Below are 23,934 nucleotides of genomic sequence, written 5' to 3' on the forward strand. Positions count from 1 at the left end.
AGCTCGGCGCCGGAGCGTCAACGAGCCACGGATGCAGCGCAGGCCCGCGACCTCCTGGACGAAGGAGGCTGACCACACCCCTTTCCCTACCCCTTGAGCTCAGTAAAGAACGTTTTTCACCACCACCACTGCAACTATACGGTTATCAGAAAAATTCCTAGTATTTCGGTTATGTTAGCCAACATTCGGCCAACTTTCCGTCCAAACGCTTTCCTGCGATGCATTACCTACTAAAAGGAGAATCGACACCAGGTTCTGGCACATCACAATGGTCTTTATTCAGCCTCGGCTGTAGATCGAAAATACCAGCAACAGCAATCAGACAATTGTTGGGTAGAGATTTTTTGCCAAAAAGATAGCTGCAACGTTTTTCAAAATTGAGAAAGTATTCATTTGCAAAGTGATATTTCAACGTGGATTCGCACCCTTACTATGCGCCGCAACGACACCAACTCTGACTGGCTCATCGGTGGCTGCCTATGGTAACGCTTGGCATAAAAATGTTCTGACCAGGCTGCAGCAGGTCGGAGACTGAAACCGCGCTCAGCAAGGCTTTCATTTCCTGGGAATAGAAGCTTCAAAAATCAACTATCTTACCCGATAAGACGTTCGCTATAATGCCGCAAGCCTTCTAGAGGTACATGATGATTCCAATTGGTGTGATGACATGCAGAAACATCGCGGTATTGCGCGTGTGTAATGACTATATCTCCTGTTTGTGCAGTGTAGGTTTCCTGTCCTTCCAATTATCTGCTCAAAATAGTTAACTCTACGTATGAAATGATCAGAAATAGGGCCTCAGGTTATCCGACATTCTCCCGGTAAACAGTATAAAGCCAAACCACGGCACGTCTCATCGCTGAGAACCCAAGAGTCCCGCAGGTGTGCGTCAGGTTTTTAAAGACGATAGTCATTCTGGGCCTACGTAAACCCAGAAATTGTGGTCTATTTGTCTGCCTGTCTGCGACACGATTCATGCACCCTTCCGAAGTTAAACGAAGTCTGCATGATTCTGTATTTACTCACAGCCAAATCTAAATGTCTAAGTCGGCTTGTATGTTAATACTTGCCAACATTTTCATACGGCCTGCGCTTCGGGTGTAGTTCCCACCTTTCACCGCCGCTAGTTCATGGCGCTGCAGACCAACCCTCGCCGGTTGACCTACAGCATGGGCGGGGTAGAGCGGCTGCGCGCGCGTATTTCCCACTGCCGTAGCCCTGCCGTGCCTACAGGTGGTACCTGTCCGTGTAAATTTACATGTGCGTCATTAAAATAGGCACTCCTTCCCCCTTTCTGAATTTTCGGTCTAATAGGGTCAAACAACCTAACCTTATCACTCGGAAGCGCATAATCAAAAAATTGAAAGAAACATTTTAACTCGGGGCACACGAAGAAAAATATGCGAGGCCTTCATATCTTATCAGCGACTGTATAATATGAAAATTGTGAGGCAGGCAATAAACGCGGCATTTTCCGTGACTGAAATATCGGTTCTTATTTTCCCTTTCGGATGATGCCTTGGTTTGCACGCGCACAGGGCGCGACCAGTGATGCGAATGATTTCCCGCCGAGGGAGATACGGTTATCGCTTAGCTAAACGTGTTTCTGCTGCTCACGCTCAGGTCGGGCTGAGCGGGCCGCTGGCAGCGAGCGCACTGTCAGAAACATGCAGCTAAAACTCGTATTCATGCAACTGAAGTGCACAACGACTCTTCTTTTAAATGCAGAGCATTTCTTAGCCTCGCCTCTTCCTGCGTCGGACGGCGTCCACAGCTCCGCGTCCGCAGCAAGTGCGCCTCTCCTCATTCCCTCCTCTCTCTCAACAGCAGCTGGCGCACGCATGTGTCGAAGTCAGCCCGCTCGCTATGTCGCGTTTCGGGGTAACAGGTGCGTGATAGCAGCGCGGTGGGGCGTGTAAGGGGTCGCGCTGCTTGCGCATGCGCGCTCTGTCCCCCCCCCCCTCGTACTGCTCTCCCTCTACTGCGCGCGCTGCAAATATAAAGCGCCTAGCGGTCGCTCGTGCTTCAGTCACCGCGTTGCTCCTTTCTTCCTTGGTTGACGCTCGCTCCACCCTAACGCGACTTTACTCTCCTATCTCTACCCCAAACCAACACCAACGCAACTACGACCCAACTACCCACCCTAACGCGACTTTACGCGGCGTTAACGACCCCCAATGCTCTGCATTTACTCGTGTTGCCCTCGCGGGAAGGCGCGGGAATTTTTGTTTGGTGAGATATAGCAGCGAAGGCATTCATTGGTACCGGTGATATTCCGCGGCATATCCAAAACACGTGCGGCAAGCGTTGTCGGCTCGCTCGACCAGAGGGGATGCGTCGACTAAGAAAAAAAGAGGGTTGGGAGGGTAGAGGGTTGGTTCGAAGCGCCCTCACTCTGTCAAGAATCTGCTGTACAGTTTCCTTGTTGGGTGCGCAGGCCGTATGAAACTGCGCACTCGCCGCTCCAGTCCGGCCGTGATCACAGCAGAATATTCTGGGCTAGCGGCGTTAGGGCAAAACACTCTGCTTATCTGAATGAGATAGCCCGTGCGGCATAAAAATAAAGAATGGAACACGCGCTTCGCATGGGACACAGATAACAAAGCCGGGCACGGCCGGGCATTAAAAACAAACAATAAATAAACAAACCCGAACATGGTTCGCGGAATTACTCCCCCTCTAAGAGTGCATCGACCCGATGCTCAAATAAAACGACACTCCGAACAAACAGCAACAACAGAACAACAACAACAAAAGTTCATCATCTTGCGAAGTACGGTTTGAGGCGAACCACGTGGACGACTTCGGGTCGCGTGCGTCGTCGTGATGTGCCGGAATCCCCACTGGGGATCTCTTCGTAGGTTAATTGGCCAACACGTCGTAGAATCTGGTAGGGTCCGCAATACCGTCGCAGAAGCTTCTCACTGAGTCCGCGTCGTCGAATGGGAGTCCAAACCCACACACGATCCCCTGGTTGGTACTCGGCGTCTCGGCGTCGGAGGTTGTAGCGGCCGGCATCCACCAGCTGCTGGTCCGTTATACAAACTCGAGCGAGCTGGCGGGCCTCCTCCGCACGTTGAAGGTGTCCTTGGACGTCGGCGTTGAGGTCGTCGTCTTCTACATGCGGAGGCATGGCGTCGAGCATCGTAGTCGGCCGTCTTCCGTAGACAAGCTCGAACGGTGTTATCATCGTAGTTTCCTGCGTCGCTGTTATGTACGCAAACGTGACATACGGGAGGACGTCGTCCCAAGTCTTATGTTCAACGTCGACGTACATAGACAGCATAGCCGCAATCGTCTTGTTCAGACGTTCCGTTAGTCCGTTCGTTTGGGGGTGGTACGCCGTCGTTCTTCGGAGATCCGTGTTGCTGTAGCGTAAGATTCCTTGCATCAGCTCCGCGGTAAAGGCTGTTCCTCGGTCCGTGATAAGGACTTCAGGAGCTCCATGTCGCAGCACAACTTGGTTTATAAAGAACTTGGTGACTTCTTGTGCAGTCCCCCGCGGAAGAGCGGCGGTCTCTGCGTAGCGCGTCATGTAGTCTGTCGCTACGACAATCCACTTGTTCTCCTATCGTGACGTCGGGAACAGGCCTAGAAGGTCCATTCCAATCTGTTGAAAGGGCCTCGACGGGACGGTGACCGGTTGCAGAAGTCCGGCGGGTCTTGTCGGCGGCGTTTTTCGTCACTGGCAGTCACAGCAACTCCGAACGTAGTGGGTAACGTCGGATGCAAGGCGGGGCCACAAGTACTTCGCCTTAATTTTTGCTATAGTGCGAGCTCTACAGAGATGTCCGGAACACGGGTCGTCGTGTGATGCTTTCAAAATTTTGTCACGAAGGTCTGCGGGGATGACAAGTAGATAATGCGTTCTTGTTCTGGGGCTGAAATTCTTCTTCACGAGGTTGGCCTCCTAAGAACCGTTCTTTTGAGGCTTAATGCTGGTAATTTCCGCTTGAACGCTCTAGGCACGGCGACGTTTTGTCCTTCTAGGTAGTCGATCATTACGCGCAAGACCGGGTCGGCACGCTGCTGGGCGGCTAGGTCGCTCTCCGTAACAACCCCGAAGAACGCGCTGTCTTCATCGGAGTCTTGTGGTGGTGGGTCGACAGGGGCGCGGGACAGGCAGTCGGCGTCGGAATGTTTCCTGCCGGATTTGTAGACGATTGTAACGTCGAACTCTTGCAGGTGCAAACCCCACTGCCCAAGACGGCCAGAGGGGTCCTTCAAATTGGCGAACCAACACAGCGCATGGTGGTCTGTTACAACCTTGAACAGTCTGCCATACACGTATCGGCGAAATTTTCAAATGGCCCATATAATAGCCAGGCACTCTTTTTCGGAGGCAGAGTAGTGTTTCTCCTCCTTCGACAGACCACGGCTGGCATAGGCGATTACGTTTTCGCACCCGCTTTGTTTTTGGACAAGGACGGCACCCAAGCCTATATCACTGGCATCCTTGTGTATTTCCATTTCGGCGTTTTCGTTGAACTGCCACTTCACTCGTGAATTCCGCTCGGTTCTACGTCCTGCTCTTCAAGATGTTAAGAAGAGTCCTGTCGCGGACGCCACTTATGCTGTTATGGCAGGTTCAGGGCGGTAGTGGGAGCGGCTCACAAGTCACGAGACAGGTGACCAAATTCAAACAACGGAAATATTTATAAAAAATAAAAGGCAGAAAAGGAAGGAGAAACAAAATGGATAAATCTGCCGCGAAGTCCGGAGTAGCACGCGAATACGCTGGCGCTGCCAGAAGGGTCCGAGTCCAAGCCGCGCGAGATTGCTCAAGGGCCTCACAGGTTTTTGGCGGCGGCGGGAGCGGCGGCGAGTAGAAGCTCCCGTCGAAGGCAACTACCGCTTTCGGTTGTTGTCGTTGTCGCGGCGTCGCCCCGGCATCCGAGCGCAGTCACAGCGCCATGACGACGTTACCGTTGGTCTGCCCGAGAAGCTGGTCGGCGGGAACACGAGCAGTGCTTGGGGTAGCGCTCCCGCAGTCCGGGCGACTGCCGCTAGAGCGCAGGATCGTCTCAGGATCGGCGTACCCGCAGTCCGGTCCACTGCCGCTGGTCCGCCAGGCTACCACGGGGTAGCCATTCCGCTGGTTGCCCTCGATCCCTTCTCGATCTTTCTCGAACCCCCGAGCATCGTTCCTCTTCTTTCTCCCTTGTCTCGAGCCCCTTTTCGATCTTCCCTTGTTTCTCTTCACTCCGCCACTCGCACGCTTGCTGCGCCTTTTCCCCGCCGTTGCTTCTTGTATTTCCCACGCTCAGGCCACTTCATGGCATATATATATATATATATATGTATATCTGAAGCGGCCGCTCGACTAATGTCGGGCTATGTGGAGAGAGTACTACCATCTTCCATGCCACGAGGGCCTGCTTACACCTCTGGGCGGGACCCAACACTAAAGGTACCTGGCACTATGTTTACGGGGATCATGGGAGGTCGAATCGTCAGCACCTACTTACAGGTTCATAATGATCTAATCAATCGGGAGAAGATGGGAGCACAAGCTTTTCGAACTCGAGACAAAGTGACTCTTCTATCTTTTCCCCTTTTCTATTTGCGCTATCTTCACTTCGATAAACTTTATTCAGTCACTACCGCGACGAAAAATTACGCCCACCTCCCCTCGCGGGAACCCTGGTGTGATGCAACGCATCTCATGGGGGGTTCCATTGGTGTTTTCCATCGTATTGATTACGCTTATAGCAGGGGTTCTCACGCGAAGGGGAGGTGGGCGTAATTTTCCATTTTCGCCATGCAATGCACATGCAGTGCACGTATGCTCAGGTACGGTCTTTATTGCAGACGGGAATGAGTGCCTTGTGGTCCGTAAAGTGCACAGTTAGGGGCTCGATGATTGCACCAAGCAATCGTCGAGTACTGCGAGAGTGTGCAAGCGTAACGCGGACGACCGTCGATTGAGACCGTCGGAGCTTGACATGCCGCTTTATATTCACAGCACCCGAAGGAGAGGAGAACGCGGAGAGAGAGATTGCTGCACATGTGCAGCGCGCGCAGCGCCGCCCACCGGTGCGTAGCAACGGAGTGAGAGCGCGGTGCGCCAACACGCAGCTGATTGGGAGAGAGTGTTTGCTATCGGAGAGAGGAGAGGAGGAGAGGCGCAGCTGTGCGGACAACGCCGGACCGACGCAGGAAGGACAGAGGGGCGAGGATGAGATGCGTTGCACCTAATACACACGAATCGTTCTACTAAAATGTTCTTGTGTTGGCCGAGGCGCGAAAAATATACACAAGAGTATAGCCAGGATGCTGCATGTAAAGGGGTGGAGGAAAGGACGGAAGACAGGATTTGAAAAAAGAGGGAATAGGACGTGATGCGAAGCAGGGAGAGAGAACAGAAAAGTGGGTCTGACTTGAAACAAGCTTCCTAGCGTCGTGTTTGTATTTTTGTTTCTGTCTTCGTCTTTATGCTCTTTTTCTATGTAGTCAACCTATGTTGCCGCACCAGTAAGCACATTAATACTTGTCTGCCCGTCAGACACAATGCATGAGCAGGACTCGCCGTATCAGTCATTGTTATTAGCGGAGGATCGCAGTGGTCGCGGTCACATTGCGGTCAAGCTGAGGAATGGCCTCTGTGATTAGAGGAAATACGACGCGATGGCTACCACGTGCGATGTGGCACTTAACCAACAGAGGCGAGAGTTCATCAAGTAAAGCATGAAAGGGCCGCTTTGTTTGAGTTACAAAAATATGCCTTTTTTTGCGTCTCTTACCGCTTACAAGTCAAGAACCACAAAGAACATTCCGGAACAATTTAATTCAATAACCACAGCGCACAGGACGTGTGGCCGGTTCATTGTAAACAAAATAATTATAAGTGTGAAACGTGTAGTAGCACCCATGGGTGCCAAAGCAAGTAAAAGATTTTATGGAAGAACCTTAGGTGCCAAAGAATTCACAGAAGAACACACCGGTATTGGAACCAACCTAGTGTGAGGATTCGACATCGCGGAGGAATGACCGGCCACGTTTTGGATTAGCAATTCGGACTTTAGTGCGAAGCGCTGTAAAAAACAAGAGGCAGATATAAATACACTTCGAGAATCAAGATTTATTGTAACAAAATTGGCTTTTAACTTTTGACAAGTGATTTTTTTGCGTGGTGTGGCGTCAGGCGTACCTCCAAGTGTTCTTCAGAGAAGGTTGTTACCCGGACTTTAAGAATGTCTGTAAAATTCAACAGCACAACATCCTATCCCGTACCCATGAAACTATAAGTGCTGACAATCTTCACTGAGGTAGTGTTGTTCGGAAGGCGCTTTTAACGTTGCCCGAAAGTAGACATTTTTTGTATTTTAAAACGGTTTCACTAGACAGCGGTAGCCATGTCATACCGCACCTACAATGCATGTCGGCGGAACGTCGTGATGACTACAAGTGCCTATCCCGGTGGTACCGCCACCCAGCCTGCTGTTGCAAATTCCGTGCACACAAACATAGTATGTGACAGTGCAGCATTGCTTCCCTAGCGATTCATTTCCTCTTTGCTAACTTTGCGCTAAACCTTGGGGTTTCGTCACAGGTTAGGTTTGTCATGATTAAGGGGGCAAAGATGACGCGTCATAGTAGAGCCAGAGGCCGACGAAGAGGAAGACGAAGAGAATGAAAATTTCCCGTGAAGAGGGAGTACTAATGACGAAGTGACGCAATGGAGGCATGTGGAGAATTAACCAATGTGTTGATGACCCGTGCGGCGAACACGGGCACAGCGAATGCAAGAGTGCCGCGCCGGCCGGGCAAAGTCTATTTAATCCCGGGGCACAGGCCGAGGGGAAGGAGATCAGAAGAACGCCACAGCAGGAAGGTCAGGTGGCACGAGGCCGAGGAACAACCGGGGGTACGAGGCCACGCCATCGACCAGAGCCACGTAAGCCTGCGCCGGAGTGGACCGACGTGGCATCGGCTCCCACTTCCGCGTCGTACCACCAACTTGCGCTTTGGTGGCCCCAGCGGCGACGGGCGGGCGCCTGCCTACGGCGAGCACGCACCGTCACCTAACGCCTTGGCGGTCCCACGCGGCGACGTTCCCGGAGCTCCCCGGTGCTACCTGCTACTACGGCGACAGCCCCGAGGCCAGGGGTTGCTTCCTGCTACAAGGGCTACCACGAGGGGTAGCTGAAAAGGAGTCCACCGTGTGACTACAACGCACAACTACGTCAATACCACCCCCACCGGCACCGCGGCAGCGGTCAACTACGACTACCAGCGTGTCACGGCCACTTTACGGGTACGACACGTAAGCGCTGGAGACAGCGGTAGGACCGTTCGCTAGGGACTTGGGTATTATATGACGATTGTTGTTAGGAGTGTTAACATGGACGTTGTATAGAGTGAAACTAGGACGGGTTGATTTATTAGGGACGTCATTGTAGTGACTTTTGGTTTGGTTTGGTGGCTTTTCTGGGTTGTTTTTAGGGATTAGTAATAAAGAATTGCTTCGGTTGAGTTCTTTGTTTCCTATGTGTTTATTTTGCTTAGGGGTTGTAGTTGTACATAATAAATGTGTGCTGTGGTAAACATGCCAACAATTCTCCCGTGTCCATTCTTCTGAGCTGGTCTAGACGTGCCACAAAACGTGACAAAATGCTGCTAGCGCTCCTTTCGTGGCAGGATAAATTAACAAAACCGACAAAATACCTAGCGCTCGTGTGGGCCTGCCTGGCGATGATCACCCGGGGTCCCTTGCGCCATTATCGTGGCAATACTTCTTGGGAACGATTAAGACACATCACAGTGTAGACGACCCGTTCAAGGTGATGTTCAGTGATTATCCCTTACAATACAATAAAAGAGCCTTACGCCCAAAGCAAAAATGATGGAGAAAACGTTGTTTCAGCAGCGTGGGAGAAGCAAATTGGCGGCAATCGTGGACGTAAACCTTCGTGATTGTCGTGACAGTAGCGCACAGCTTTGCTACAATAACGTTTTAGGTTTATGCAACATGGAGCGAATATGCGACGAAAAGGCAACTAAGAACTCCCGGCGGGGCGACCCCGACGCGCAACGGCGGAAAAAACGTCGTTTGCTGCCGATGTAACTGCGTCATAAAGTTTGTCGGTACCGAAGCGGCGGCGCGGGGCGAAGTCATGGAACCAATCAGGTCTTCCGAATTCCCCTGCATGGCGAGTACAGGGTGCTGGCGGGCGGCCAATTTGAAAGAGTTTGATAGGGTACGCTGGGCTCGCGCCTAAATCGTGGGCTAACAAAACAGGTGGTAAACCTGAGATCGTAAGACGAAAAGTGAGGTTGCAACAAGTGATGTCGCGGTATAGTGAGAGCTCTAGCCACAACCAAAACACGGTCTCGACGCAACTGACGTGGCTTGTGCCGCCGCGGTTACCAGGTTCGCTATCTTTCAGTAGGGTAAATAAAGGCTACGTAACTTGTTAAAATGGCAACATTGGTCCAGCATGCAAGATTGGCGAGGAAGGAACAGGAGGTATGACTGCGAAAGCCTCCCAAATACAAAAAAAACTAGAAGCATCCAGCCATGTGTATTCAGCGCATAGCAGTGCATGATGCTGCCAGTGAAGATGATGCTACTTAGCAGATTCCATTTTGTAACGGATGGGCGTTGCCCAGCGGCCTCAGTGCTTACGCCATTATACAATAACAAGAAAGTTAAAAAGACACCCTTTATGGAATATTTGTGCTACTTTGTCTTTGCGGATGACTCTCGGCTGTTTTCCCGCAAACATTCTATGCTTCTTTCACTAACCTGTACTTCTGTCCGCTTGGCGTGCTGTGTTTTGCACGACGGCGCCATGTGTTGAGTTGGAAGGGGGAGGCCTTCAACTTGTAATCACTAGTTTGGTGGGGTCCAACCAAACATGTAGTATTCGGGGCAGGAGTATTCGCACAAATATTCGTATAGCTAGTTCTGTCTTGGAGTATGTGTCCGAGTCGGTAGGTCAGGTTGCTCTAATACAAATTCACCATGCAAAAACGTTTGATCTGGTTTCTCATGATTCCTTTTTCGTACTTCCGGCAGCAGTGTACTTAGGTGAGTGTTATATATGGGCATCAAGGTGTGCTATAATGGATACACTACACAGCTTATCGTCAATCGTATTTTGCCCAAGCCGATTGCGGTCAAGCCGTCTGTCAGACAAGGCTGCAACCTTCACCTTTGCTGTTCGCATCGTACCGCCAGCCTTTTTGTCTCAGCATTCAGCCGAGTCAAGGAGTGAAAGGGTTTCGCTTACAGTCTTGCGAAGTTAAAGTTCTTGCTGATGCAGATGATAGAGCGTATTTCTGCGCTGACAGAAGGAGTGTTCAAAAGCCCTTATCATGACTAAGCAGTTCTGGGATGTGCCTGGAGCGGATTTTAGTATGGTCAAACCATAGGATTTTGAATCGGGCAAAGGGAAACGAAACCATCCATGGGCAACAACTTGTGTCTCCGTTTTTCTTCTACAAATTGCTTGACCACTCACTTTCACTAACTGTACTTCCGAAAAGCATGGGTCTCCATTTGCCTTTTTTGCTTTTATGTACGGGTGGATTCAGTACGAAGCCTCCATGAAGATTTCTCGTAGAGGTCCTGGAGTTATTTAACTTTCTTACCGCTCGGTTTTCTTTGGAGTAGATGCTGAGCATGTCAAGGAAAATCATGTCGAGCACTCTTATTGAAAGCCTATTCCCGGTGCCTCTTTATCGCCAGCCTTACTTTGGTCACCAAAAAGCGATGTTTTAAAACCCGTAATGGGCATGTGTGTCCCGCAAAATGCAAAAACATTTTTCTTCAAGGATTATTCTTCCACACTCCCAGTTAAGACATGGCGGTGCTAAAATGGAATGATATTCCTTGGTCTGACAATGGTTGCCTGTGTAATCGACCAGAGACAATTGATCATTGTTTTTTGTTGTGCCGGGACGCTGTGTTCTTCTGGGACGTTTCAGCAGACAGTAAAAAAGGATATTGACATCACCCCGTACACCATTGGCTTTCTGCCATTTGAATATGTTAGACGGGTGACATACAACGTCTTTGTTCTTGTAGGATTGTTCATCAGTGCTGCATGACTGATTGGCATGTGAAAGCACCTAGGCCGACCAATTGCATTTGTCGGGAACAGGCGGCGTTGGTGCAGAGAGATTAGGCTGCGCCGAGTGATCTAACGGAGTGGCTGCCTCTTTTGGATGCGTGCGTTTCCTTGCCATAGTTTTGAAATGTTGCCGATCTTGTTTCGACTGGTGTCCCTGCCCTTTGCTGCCTCTTAAGTTTATATTGTGTGTTAGGTGTCTTGCCTGTATTTTCTAAAGTTTGCTAAAATTTCCATGCAATAAAGACAAAAAAAATCAGTTTGAAGAAACGTAAACTGCCGAATTCTTGTTTTGGCAGTCCCTAGTTCGAATCTCCCCGGGGAACGTTCATGTTTATTTTCGTCGCGGAATGTAGCTCTTTTCGGAAGAGAAAAAGAATCTTTCTGTCTAAAAAATGCCCCCGAATCACTCAGAAACGTAAAACAATGTACAACCGAGCGGGCGGGGGAACCTCCTTCGTTGGGTGTGGTTAGTGGACACCCCAGCTGTTTCTAGGTGTGGGGGTTCAGTTAGCCACACTGTGAGCAACCCACCGGCGGCGCGGCAGCGGGCGCCAAATCGCTTGCTTCATGAATTTGAGCCCGATAAACATACAGCGCCCTGCCGCGGCAATTTTTCGGACACGCGTACTTAGTCGCAAAAGTTCGCTCCATGCATTCTGGCTTTTACGCGTTAACGTGAGCTTCCTGAAATTTTTTGTGCTTGCTTTATTCTCGCACGTGCTTGAGCCTTGCCTCGCTATTTTGAACACTTGGTTTTGTATTGTTCCACGGCCACCCTTTTTTGCTTACAATGGTGATTCGTTCTTCTCTGACTAGTGGTTACAGGAGTTTCGAAAGATTCAGCTTGTTCGGGTATTTTCCTAACTCTTGGCTGGAAGGCTGAATCTAGAGACGGGCGGGTGTCTTTTCAAAGCTACGTTTTTGTCTTCTTGAGGCCGATAGGCTCTATTTGGCTCAGTTACGCCGCTTGGACCCGGGGGCTAGTCAGCGTGACAGTGGACGAGCAACCAGAACAAGCCAGGTTTGAAGCCTCCGATTTTAAGAAAATTTCAATGGTTGAAACCTGTACGCCCCTGTTTCCGACAGATCAACAAGGTCGAAGTATAATCGCCACAGCCAGCAAACAGGAATTTTGCCAGGTAATGGCATAGACAGCGGCCTGGCACCGGTGGTTTGGGAACACGAAAGTATCTTCTACCCTATTAGCAGCTAACCCTTCTCGCCCCTAATCCCTGTTGTCTTAGCTAGCCTGCACGTGGACCTCTGCTGCAATATCCATTTTGGATTTATTTGAATCACACAGTTATTTTCGGTAAAATGATCGCGGTGGCCATTGTTTTATGTGCATTTAATTGCGCTTGTCTTTGAAACAATGAAACAGCTTCTACGTTAGCAGTATTAAAAAGCAGGCCGCGATATAGCAAACGGTAAATCTATATTTATTGGTGCCCGTCGCAGTAGAACTAGATTTTTTATTCAAAGAGCATCCTACATTCAATAGATAGGAGAGCTTTCGACTTGCTCGCCACATTTCAGTCGCGTTTGTGCAAGACAGAAATGTAGCACTCCAGTGGTCTCATATTCTATTCAATATTGATGCTCAATGTCAATTTTTAAGTATTTAAAAAAAATAGCCATGCTCATTGTGGTTGTGGGGAGTTTAAGTTGTTGTATTAACCATCTGTACGAAACAGAAAAATATATTAGCAGAAGTTAAAAAGCTGTCTTGTCAGAAGTTAAAAACCGTAACTTGATTATGCTTTTTGTTTGTTATAAGTGTGTACATGTTGTAAGTTTTCAAGTGTGTTCTTGAAGAATTTCAGCTCCGGATTCTTCCTATCTATAATTAAAAGTAAACCAATTTGTATATTTTTCGTTCTTATACTTTGTGATGACTGCCATTTCACTACATTCCTGTTTCTGTTTTCTGCACTGATATTTATTGATGTACCACCTCCATGTACAATCTGTTTGCCCACATGCTATGGTCTCGGAATGAGACTGGCAGTATTGCAAAATAATAATAATATTAATAATAATAATAATAATAATAATAATAATAATAATAATAATAATAATAATAATATTTTCCCCAAATACGCATAGAAACTGATCAGAAAACAAGTGCCTCGCAACGGCTTGTAAACACGAATCCCCGAAATTCCAATTACTTCCTTCTAGACAGCTTTTAATATTTCTAAGAATGATTTATTTTTTTCTTTACTCTTTAGGCTACTGAACGGGATTCACCGAGGAATGAGATGCGGCGTACGTTCTGGGAAAACGGGGCGGAGGTTGGCTGTTCTCTCAGCTACGAAGTGTTTTACCTCTTGGACGATTAGCAGCACGTGGAGGCACCATGTGGGCACAAAAAGAGCCACTACAAGGGCATCGACTGTCTGCAACTGCTTCGCACTCATTATTAAAATGCCTAATTTTGTGCTATTCCCGACTATTTCCCCTAAGTCCGAAAGAATTGCATTTTTATGCTAAAGTATTACGTGGGCGTAAGTATTTACCTATACTCTTCTGAAATTAAACCGGAAATACGGACGCGATCAGCACGGGTACACGTGGTTATTGATTGACATGAACAGAAGCACACAATTTAAAACACGAAACGAATTAGGAGGAACGAACATGGAACTCACCCGAGGCCTATTAGGTGCGCGAGCACTTTGAAGTTAAAAAACTCCTGCAAAAATATGCTACCTGTTTTATCCTATATATATTGACGTAGTTTCAGTTTCGGTTTCAGAGTTTGGGTTTGCAACACTGTGTCCTTGTGCGTGTATATATTTTGTGCAACGTCTATTAAAGGGCAGACTGCCACACGTGCGCCTGGTGTAAAGGTCACGTCACTCCATCATTACAATGGCGACGAGGATTTAAAACCGCATTCTCATGTAATTCCCCGGGACCCAACCAGCCACGCCTACCCGATGGCTTTCGCCGGAATCACCCCACGGGAGCCGTTCCTCCCGACACCCGGTCGCCCCGTGCAACCATGGTCACGATGGCACGACATGATCGACGTGTACCTGTTGGTATCCGGTGCTTCCGAGTGTGGACGACAGAAGCATTCATGAATATTATTTAAGGAACACTGTAAATATTCCATGTGTACTAATATGTTGTCTTTTATTTGCGTAATGTCTTGTTCTTGTTCAACAAAGTTGACAAGTATGGACTCGTAAACCGGGCTTAGACGTTTACATGTGGCTGTGAGTATATAAGACTATTGCGGAATATCAATTTTACTTTGACCGGGTGGCTGAATCAATTCACAGACAGACAGGCGGACCGACGGACAGAAAGGCAGACATACAGACAAACCAAAATGTCTGGGTTTAAGTAGCCCAAGAAAGACTATCGTCTTTAAAAATATAAAACGCAACAAATTATACATCTATTGAGACGTGACAGGCACACTTGACCACATCGTTACGTCAAGATTAGCGTGTGCTGATGAGACGGCGATTGAAGAAGCTGCTACGTTGGGCGCCAAAGACTTCATGCTTCACCCATGGTCCCCAACGTTACCTTCACCCCTTTTCCTAAACCTCAACTATATCTTTCCTAACAAACATCGCCGTTTCCCTCGATACGCATAAAGCAGAAATATTCCGTGCGGCCTAGACATCACAGAATAAATACCTTGAAACACTGACACTTACACCTTCCCGCTCAAACTGACCAACACCCTAATTCCGCAACGTTTAACTACTACACATTAAGTCACCGAATGGCAGAGGGCCTTTGTCTCTTCTTGCCCGAGGCGATTAAACACCTTCAATGCTAGTCTTTTCTCTTGGTTTTCCTCCAGTACTTGTGCAGACTAGGTCCTAAATAGTGCAACTGGTTACAGAAACACTCCCTAGGAGTCGAAGTAACGCTATCAGGCCATACATCACCATACCCAAACGTAGATGTCACGTACAACTTTTTATTGCCTGGAATTTGTTTTCTCTCTGCTCACTCCAGTGGTGTTTGGCGTGTTTTGCGAAGGCGTGGTCTGATGTGTCGTTTGTTTCAATGTCTACTGTGTTTCCGAGAGCCGCAGCTGTGGCCTTCTATTTGCTATCTCATTTCCAACGACCCCAGCGTGTCTGGGACCCAGCACTTCGCAGTACATGTTTTTACGCATACACAGTCATAATCGTGTTAAACTCCTGCTTGATTTCGGCTGGACTTGTTAGATGACAGTGCACGAACAACACTTGATCTGTGTAGTTGATGGTATTGGGAATCCAATTTTTAAGGATGCGTAGTACAATATCGAAAAAGTTGTTGTGTATATGTCTAAACAAGACGCTTAGATGCGAAGCCCGCTGTGTCACTCTAAATAAAAAGGCCATAGCAACAGATGGGCAATTTAAAACCAGTAGGGATGCCGGTGTGTAATTAGGGGCAGGTTAGGAAGGGTGGTTGTTCATCGATTAAACAAAAAACAGAAAGAAAATCTATAAACATTTGTTTGTCAATTACACACTACTTGTTACACTCAATGTACCGACTTTGAAGTGGTCTTGTCCAGGAAACACCCGACGCAAAATGAAGCCTAAAGTGTACCACTGTTTTCAGCATTCTCAATGCTGTTTTTGCCGACGACTCATACGCGAGCCTGCCATGTTCCAAACGAGCCAAAATTAAGGGGGCACAAAGACTGATCAGGAGGCCTTTTTCTGTACCATAAGACAGATCTCAAAGAATCTTGACAATATTATTAGTTTTCAGACATTTATGCTTAAGTGGTTGTACTCGCGAAATGAATGTGAGTTTGCTCTCCCGCACAACACCTAACTGTCAGCTTGCTTCATTTGTTTGAAGTGGTAAGCATTGTACATCACACTGTACGGGCGCACACTGTGACGTTTTTCTCGTTCCAAGCAAGTGCTCCCACAAAACGGGCAAGCGCTGGAGCAGCGAGGGAGGGAAAACAGTTATTTATATTTTTAGTGGATGGGCGGCCCTCCACTGAGGGCTCGTGCAACGTACGACCGTTCCCAATGGGGTCAGCAGGGGTGGTACCCTTGGTCCAGGGCTCCAGCGGCCTGTGCTGCTTGGCGTGCCCGCTGAATCAGGATAATTTTGCAAACGTGGACCGGGTGTGCCCGGCTGTGACCGCGAGCAACGCAAACACGTGCACTCGCCATTTTTTTACCTTCCGCGCGGTCGCCGGAACCTTGGCCACTCTGACTGAGGGGCACGCTTGGCTTGACAAACATTTACCAGTAACACTGGGCGGCCGTCGTGAGGCAAGCGTAAACGAGTGCTCGACATTCTGTTGGTTCGGTTAACTGCTTTGTGGTGCGCGCGCTGGACCATTTCTTGGTATTTTTAACTGCGGACACGAAAGATACAAGTTGCTAAACAAGTTGCCTCGATTTAACAAAACAGCACAGCCTATAGCAGCAGTTGCACGTGTCACAAGCAGCAACATTTCTGGAGATGCCCTTTCCTGAAACGGAAAACAAACTTTTGAAAGCGTATAGGTTGCACAGACCAAGCCGTGCAAATACCCCCTCAAAAATTCATTGGCACTGACCTAAGGGGTGACAGTGTGCACGGAGCTGTCAGCTAAAGAATAATAGAAACAGTTAAGGGATGACTTTTGGAGCAGTCGTTATGGAGGTCATATTGAAAGATGCCAACCAATCAATGTCCACTGCTGTGTCATCGGCAATATCCCAGGGTGTCTAAGTAGCATTGAGAAGCATTATTGTAGAGGGTTCTATGAGGTTAAAATTCGTGAAGTAAGCTAGAACCGCTGCAATTTCTGTCCAATGGTGACATAAATTTTGGCTGGACTATATTCCACTCCAAGTCATAAAAATGTAGCCTTTTTGGATGAAACGTTGCGCGATGGCTATTGAGGGTTTGGTAAGATATCTGCCCGGTGATTGTTCAAACGCCAACGCATAGTTTGACTAGTTTCTACGTACTGTTGTTGACACTGTATGCATTCAACACATATAAAACGATAAAGCAAGTGCATGTGAATCTTGAATTTATCTGGGGAACGCATGTTGCAGCTGTGCTATTGAAAATATAGTAAATGTGCAGATGCCTCCCAGTCTCGCTTCTGGAATAGGAATAAGGGATCATGAGCGGTTGTTTCTAAGGCTATATATTAGACTCCACTAAATATCTTTGACGATACCATTTCTGCGGCAGTTAAACCCAGGTGCTTTTGAGAACGATATTTTAAGTCTGTATTACTGGTAAAATGAGGTAGCCGTTCCTGAAATTCTTGTTAACATTAGGGAAAGCGTTCGAGAATTTATTAATTAGAGCATGGACCCAAGTTTTTATTTTGGATGGTGTTTCTTGAGCAGTGAGTTTATTTTGAGATAAGATACACGTTCGTATTCCTGATCAGGCAAATTTTTTTGGTTCTTTGGTTGACAAGGTATTCTTTTTAAGTTTTTGTTTCGGTTCGGCTACTTAGTTACAAAGTCATTGTCATCATTGCGTGCTCTTCTTAGGCTATAATGTCATCCTACGAAGCTCCCTTGTTTGCAGTTGTTCGGGTAATAGCTTTCATAGCGTAGCCACTGCTGCCTGTCGGATGGTATCTCAAACATATGGTTGTAAGCCTGGCAAATGAAACCATCTTCGTTGGGCAACACCGACTGTCAGTCACTGCGGAAGTCGGTGTTACACTGTGGTTGACAGCGAAACTTCTTCGCAATGATTGTGTAGGGGCCTATAAAGCAAAAAAAAACTTCCCGCGTAAATCCGGGAGCACACACAAAGGTGGACAGCTGTACTTGTTCCCCAAATTGTAAGAAAAGGAACGGCGCGTAACATCAAGGCGGGATTGGCAGCTTTCTAGGCGGGCAGAATTGTACAATCATGGAAGGTTGCGGCAGCAGCAAGTCGACAACGAACTGCTTGGAAGGCTTGCGGATATTCCACAGGTAAGAAAGCAGAAGACGCTCCAAGTACAGAAAGCGAATGGCTTTAATAGAGCAAGAATGGATTTATTTGGTTGTTTATTGAACAGTGGTCAGGAAAAGTCGCACTGTGTTCCTGTTTGTATGATAAGGGCGCATGTAAAAGGAATTTCACAAAAAGCATGCTGCCGTAGAATAATTGACCGGGACTACCCGGGCGCCCAGATATCGAGAGTTTCAGCAATGATGTCATAATGCTTTTATGGTTCGAGCGACCGTAAGCGTGCCCAATGTACGTGGGCCAAATTATCTTTCGTGTAATTATTGCAAGACCTCGCGCGCCAATTATAGTCTAACGAACAAAGATCCTTAACCAAACAAAGACAAAACTGGTAATCATGTTTTTTCTTTCTTGTAATTGTAACAGCTTCCGGGCAAACCTTTTCCTTTATTCTTCTGGCAGACAGAAACTCTTTGTTCCTTCAATAGAAAGAAACGCCATCACACGGTTCCATCATTCAGACGTTCCCGTAACCAGATTGTGAATGCATCACCCAATAATTTTTCCTCTGCCAGTCAAGCCAGTAAGCGCGTGATTAAACTAGCACTTCCATTCCCGCTGAGAAAAAAGCAAGCTTGAAGTTTCGACAAAATTGGCTTGCCACCTTCTGAAAATCAGACGCCGCAGTCGTATGTCTACGTGATTAGATGGGCCGAAAGCAGTTGCGCAACGTCTGAAAGCCTGCAAGCCGGAAATTGCGAACGCGTCCGCTTCGCAGACGCATTTCTTTTTGGGTTGGTAGCAGTTTAACATTCTAATCGACTAAGATTATTTGTCGACAATACGCAAGACGGGGAGAACATTTCTCTTTTATATCTTTTTTTTCTTTTGTATTTTGGAGTGCCTTAAAAATTTCGTTAGATGTGGCTTTGACTTAGGTGCCTTAGCACTTCAAAAAGGAGTAATATTTGGTTGAATATAATTGTACGTTGCTCTTCAAGATAAAAATCACTTTGCAGCTCGTATTTTGTGCAGTTCAGTCCACGTACTATGCTTTTTAAAAGAAGCAAATCACTTATACTTTGATTCGAATTTGATGTAGGACCTTCAACCTATTGAAACTGCCTTTTCACATTATACGTCCGCCCATTTTAGAAAAGTTGTCCCAGAAGTTCGACTCCACTTTTACGTGTGGCCTTGAACTAGAGAACAGGACATAGCAGAAAAAGTTGGTTGTTTTGACAACAACATGGCGCGCCAAATCTGGCGCACGAAGAAATGCGAAGGCCTTGCTCTTGTCAAAGACTTCTTATTTGCTACATAGTGCTTTTGTCTCATTATTAGCATTCATTTTTTCTCTTCTTGAGACTGCTGTAATACAGGAAAGCCCATGTTCAGACTTCGGAAGCGAGCAAGCTATACTAGGGCTCATTGTAAACTAGTGCAAGTCCTAATTGGAAGTGGAAGTGCAAGACGGTGTTCGACTGGTACTATTTGAGAGTGCATCCAGAAGCGTTCTGCTTCGAGCAAAAAGAAGATGAACTTTTAAAGTATTGATTAAAGAAAGAGAGACAATAGTTGGTGTGACTCGTTCCAGCAGGGTATTCTTACAGCCACGACCATGCGAGAGGCATTCTTATTGCAAAATGTTTTTTTAGTGGCCCGCTCCAAAAGTTGGTGTTTGTCCGAGAGTATGCATTGGCGCAACTGCTCCTCCCACTGATGATAGGTAGGGATTGGATAAGGGATAATAGTAGGGGATGTTCGGCACTCTTATACCCCGGTACAGCTGTTCCCAGATATAACGCAGAAATTACAGGTGACCGGTTTTTCGGCGGGGCAACTATGGTGTGGTGATTAGATTAGGGATGTAAATGGTTTTGTAGGCGAGAGAAAATGGTTTCTGCCTTCTTAGTTTGTCAGTTGTTTTGGGGTGATGGGAAGCAAGGTCGTCTATTTTATAGTGTTCTAAAATTTGGGCGTATGCGTAGAGTGGTTCAAGCTTAGAGGAGAACCGGTAGTGTTTTTGTTCTCTTTCTATCGAAACGGCTCGGTGTGAATGGGCACTGGTAGCGCACTTATCTCTCTCGTGATAAAGAATGCACTGCTGTTCTCTTGATCAGATAATATGTTTACGGGGCTTCATGATGAATGAGAGATGCGGGGTTCTGATTAGAATATTTAAATTGCAGCCATCACAGATGCCACGCATGCTACACCAACTAACAGCTTCTTTGTCAGAGTGTAGTTCCACACTCCTACCCCGCAATTCCCTCTTCGTAGCCGTCTTGTTATAGTTAATCGTCCTGGACCGCTTAAATTAAGGCCACAGTCAACATACGGGTGCGATGAAGATGAGATCAGATAAGTATAAAGAGTCAAGTTCTTGTTTCATCGGATGAACATGATGGGCTTGGTTCCCGATTACTGACGCTAGGAAGGCCACGACGAATAGATCCAGAGTCCGGGAAGTGCTTCGGACGAAATGTCTTGGGACTTGGCATGGTCGGCAGGTCTCGGGTAGTAACACCCGGTACGGTATCGGATTTTCTTGATCGATCATTCACAGAATGGAGACACGGGCTGGTATCTTTTTCAAGTGCTGGTGGTGGCTGGGTGGCGGTTTTCCGAAGCAAACCCCCTACACTCACTGATTACGCAGAATCTGGGGTGCGTTTTTGGGTGTAACCTTACCAAAGGACGCGCGACATGAACCGTGAGAGATGCCTGTGATGTATTTATATTATTTACATGGAGGCATCACAGATATCTTTACGCGGTGTCGATTTCCAATTGAAGTGCACCTTACTGATCATTGATAAATCCACCTTGTGGTCACGCAGCCCGAAAAGCGTACTGGTAATGTGGAATCTCTGGAAGCAGTGGGGGGAAGCAGCACTTATAACAAGAAGAAACAGAAAACGTGCTATAATCTATTGTAGAGTGGATTAATGTGAATGGCTCTAAAAAGGTCAGATCAGAGACGGCCAAGGCGTACAGTTGCGGTTCGGTTAGGCAGAAATAGCGCTACGTATAGATAAATACTGTCCTAGGAGTTGGTATCAGCGAGGCACTATAGGACTGATTGGTGTATGACATTGTCGAATGCCCCTTTTATATTGAGTGCAGCAAAGGAATATTTGTGTTAAGGATTGTTCCATGAATATGTCTACGTTAGCCTGAAGCCTGTGCAAGTCGCCAAGCACGTCCCACTTGTACCAGCCTCCGACAGCATGGAATACCACACGAGCTCGGTCTATTACCAGAGCAAGTGAAGAAGGAAGACGTCGCGACCAGCCCCATGGTCAACCAAGTCAATCCTCCCGACGTTCTGTTGAAACTACGGGAGCCCCCGTAATCTAGAGGATCCTCCTATTCGAATTTTCAACCGGGTGGGATGATGACGAAATCATCGACATGCAAGTGTTTTTTTTCTCAAAATGAAAATACAGCCATTACAAAAAAAACTCAAGACCTCGCTAACATGATGGGAATCTTCAAAACAGTATTTTTGAAACCGTTCAGAACTGTCGGGCGTAAAAAACACACTGAGATATTGATACAGAATCAAATTCAATACCCCTAAGAAGGTGTTGTAGTGTTCGTTGAAGAGATGAAGATGCTGTCTCGATAAGCTTACAGCGATATGGCACTAGAAAAGAAGCTGCGCTTTCTGATGCGGGGCGTTAAACAAGAGCTCTTAGCTGAACTTATCCCGAACCTTCTAAAAACCGTGGCTGAATTGGTGAACAAAGCTTTTAATGATCGAGAGGACCCTCGACATGCGCTCGAGGCAGTGCGATCGACCACGCCACGCCTGTTTGCGAACCCCTTCAACGCCCCTGGATTCGCGACGGAAGGCTCACGGGAAACAATCCGGGCCTCCATTCGCACAAAACTGAGAAAACGTTTCCCACACTGCAACACAAAGTCGCCGCACAAATCCTAAATGTCTCTGTCTCCTCATCAGGCCATAGCCACGTATTATTACTGGCCAATATCGCCTTCACGTTTCGTCGTCATTTTTGCGCTGTGTGCGTCCACTATTATCCCACGTACCATTCTTCGCCTTTCTCGGACGCCCCATCATCGTCATCGTGATTGAACCTGTTCTGGCTAGGCTATAGAGAGTTTACTCGTATGAACAGAATTCAAAGGTAGCATTGAACAGCTGTGACAACGCTGCACCGACTAGAAAAAGAGAGAAAAGCGGCTTCATTTGCAATTTTTCAAAAAAAGGTTCCTTAGAACAACAATCTAAAACGTTCTAAAACTATTAAGAGGCGATAATTTAGAGAACAGATAAAATACATGTATGTATAATCAACAGCGAAGATGAAACACGAAAAAATATGACCTGAATAGAATCAGGTGCCATTCAATATCCCTTTATTTGCTCAAAAACTGTGGAAAACACTTAAGGGGTCGCCACCAGCTTCCATTCCCTCTGTGTTTTTATATCACGGTAGTTATGAAATAAGCGGAGGAATATTGTCGAATGCGCACTTTTATAGTTTGGTCTATGTGTCGTATAGTAGTGTTAAATTCTGGGTATGCGAAATAGCACAGTGATCTAGGTATCCGAAATGAAAGCATCCTTTAGAGAAGTGTAAAAAATATCGCATCAGTCAGTCGCATAATAACGGATTAGTATAACAGACTTGCGCATGCGTGAAAACAGTGCTCAACAGTAGCCGTAAACGTGTAAGCTAATGCAAACACAAGTATTTGTAAAACATGACTACTGAGGGGCCAAGGAGAAAATAATAAAATTGCCAACCGTCCATATGCATCCCTATGTGGAAACATAACGGTAGCCTAAACAGCAACTCCAATTTCAGAAAAGTGGTACGAGTTCGAGGTTTCCACAAATAAAAATTGCTGGTGTAGCAAAGTCAATTGGCGCCATGAATTAACAAGCAAAATGGCCATGTCTCCATTTAGGTGTTGAGAAACAGCAGCTCCAAGATCAGAAAGGTGGCACCAGTTCGCGGTTTCTACAACTAAAAATTGCTGATCTATCGAAGTAAAGTTGCACATTGAAAGAACATGCAAAATGCCATGTGTCCTTTAAGAAACATTGTAGTGTTCAGTTTAGGCTTCGCAGCTGTACTAAATACTAATTCTGTGATTCTATTGTGTGGGGTACCGATGAATAGGCGCCCACATGTAAGCCATTCTGCCTAAAAAACTGCTTTCACTTCAATTAGCAGGAAGGCGCTCCTTCAGGCAGTTTTATTCCACCGGTATATGTGGGTTTTTCTGAAGAAAGGAGCCAATCGTACCTTCCAGCAGCGAAGCGTGGATGATGACAAAAGTGAATTAGGTGATTTTAAATTATCACTCCAATCCATCGAATAACCGGAATATTATTAATTGCATCACATGAGCAGAATCCAAAATATGCTTCCTTTTTACCTTATCTTGGTTTCAGAATATATATACACTATATAATATTACGGTTGTTATTGTAGATACGGAGCCATATAAATATGCTGAGTTTTGCGCTATACCCTTATTTCTCGGACGAGAATTTCAGCTATTCTGAATGCAGCAAAATCATTTTGGAATAACATCTGATTGCGTATTTTGAACACAAAGAATATTCAGATTATTTGTTAGGTGCCTGCATTTTGCGGATTTCATACCAATAGAGTTTGGGCTCCGAATGTGTGGTTCTCAATGTGTGTGGTTAGTGTACGCCGCAACTGATTCTGTTATGGGGGTTCAGTTAGCCACACTGCAGTGAGCAACCCAGAGGCGGCGCGGCAGCGGGCGCCATGTTGCTTGTTCATGTAGTTCAGTCCGATGAACATACGAGCCTTCCGCGGCCAATTTTTCTCACAGGCGAACTTCTTAGTAAAAGTTCGCCCCATGCATTTTGGCTTTTAAGCGTCAATGTGAGCGTCCTGCATTTTTTCGTTCTTGCTTTTTTCTCGCGCGTGGTTGCACCTAG

Source organism: Haemaphysalis longicornis, unplaced genomic scaffold, assembly GCF_048455015.1.
Source record: "Haemaphysalis longicornis isolate Haplotype H1 unplaced genomic scaffold, Haemaphysalis longicornis Haplotype H1 scaffold_23, whole genome shotgun sequence".
In the NCBI taxonomy this organism is placed as follows: Eukaryota; Metazoa; Arthropoda; class Arachnida; order Ixodida; family Ixodidae; genus Haemaphysalis; species Haemaphysalis longicornis.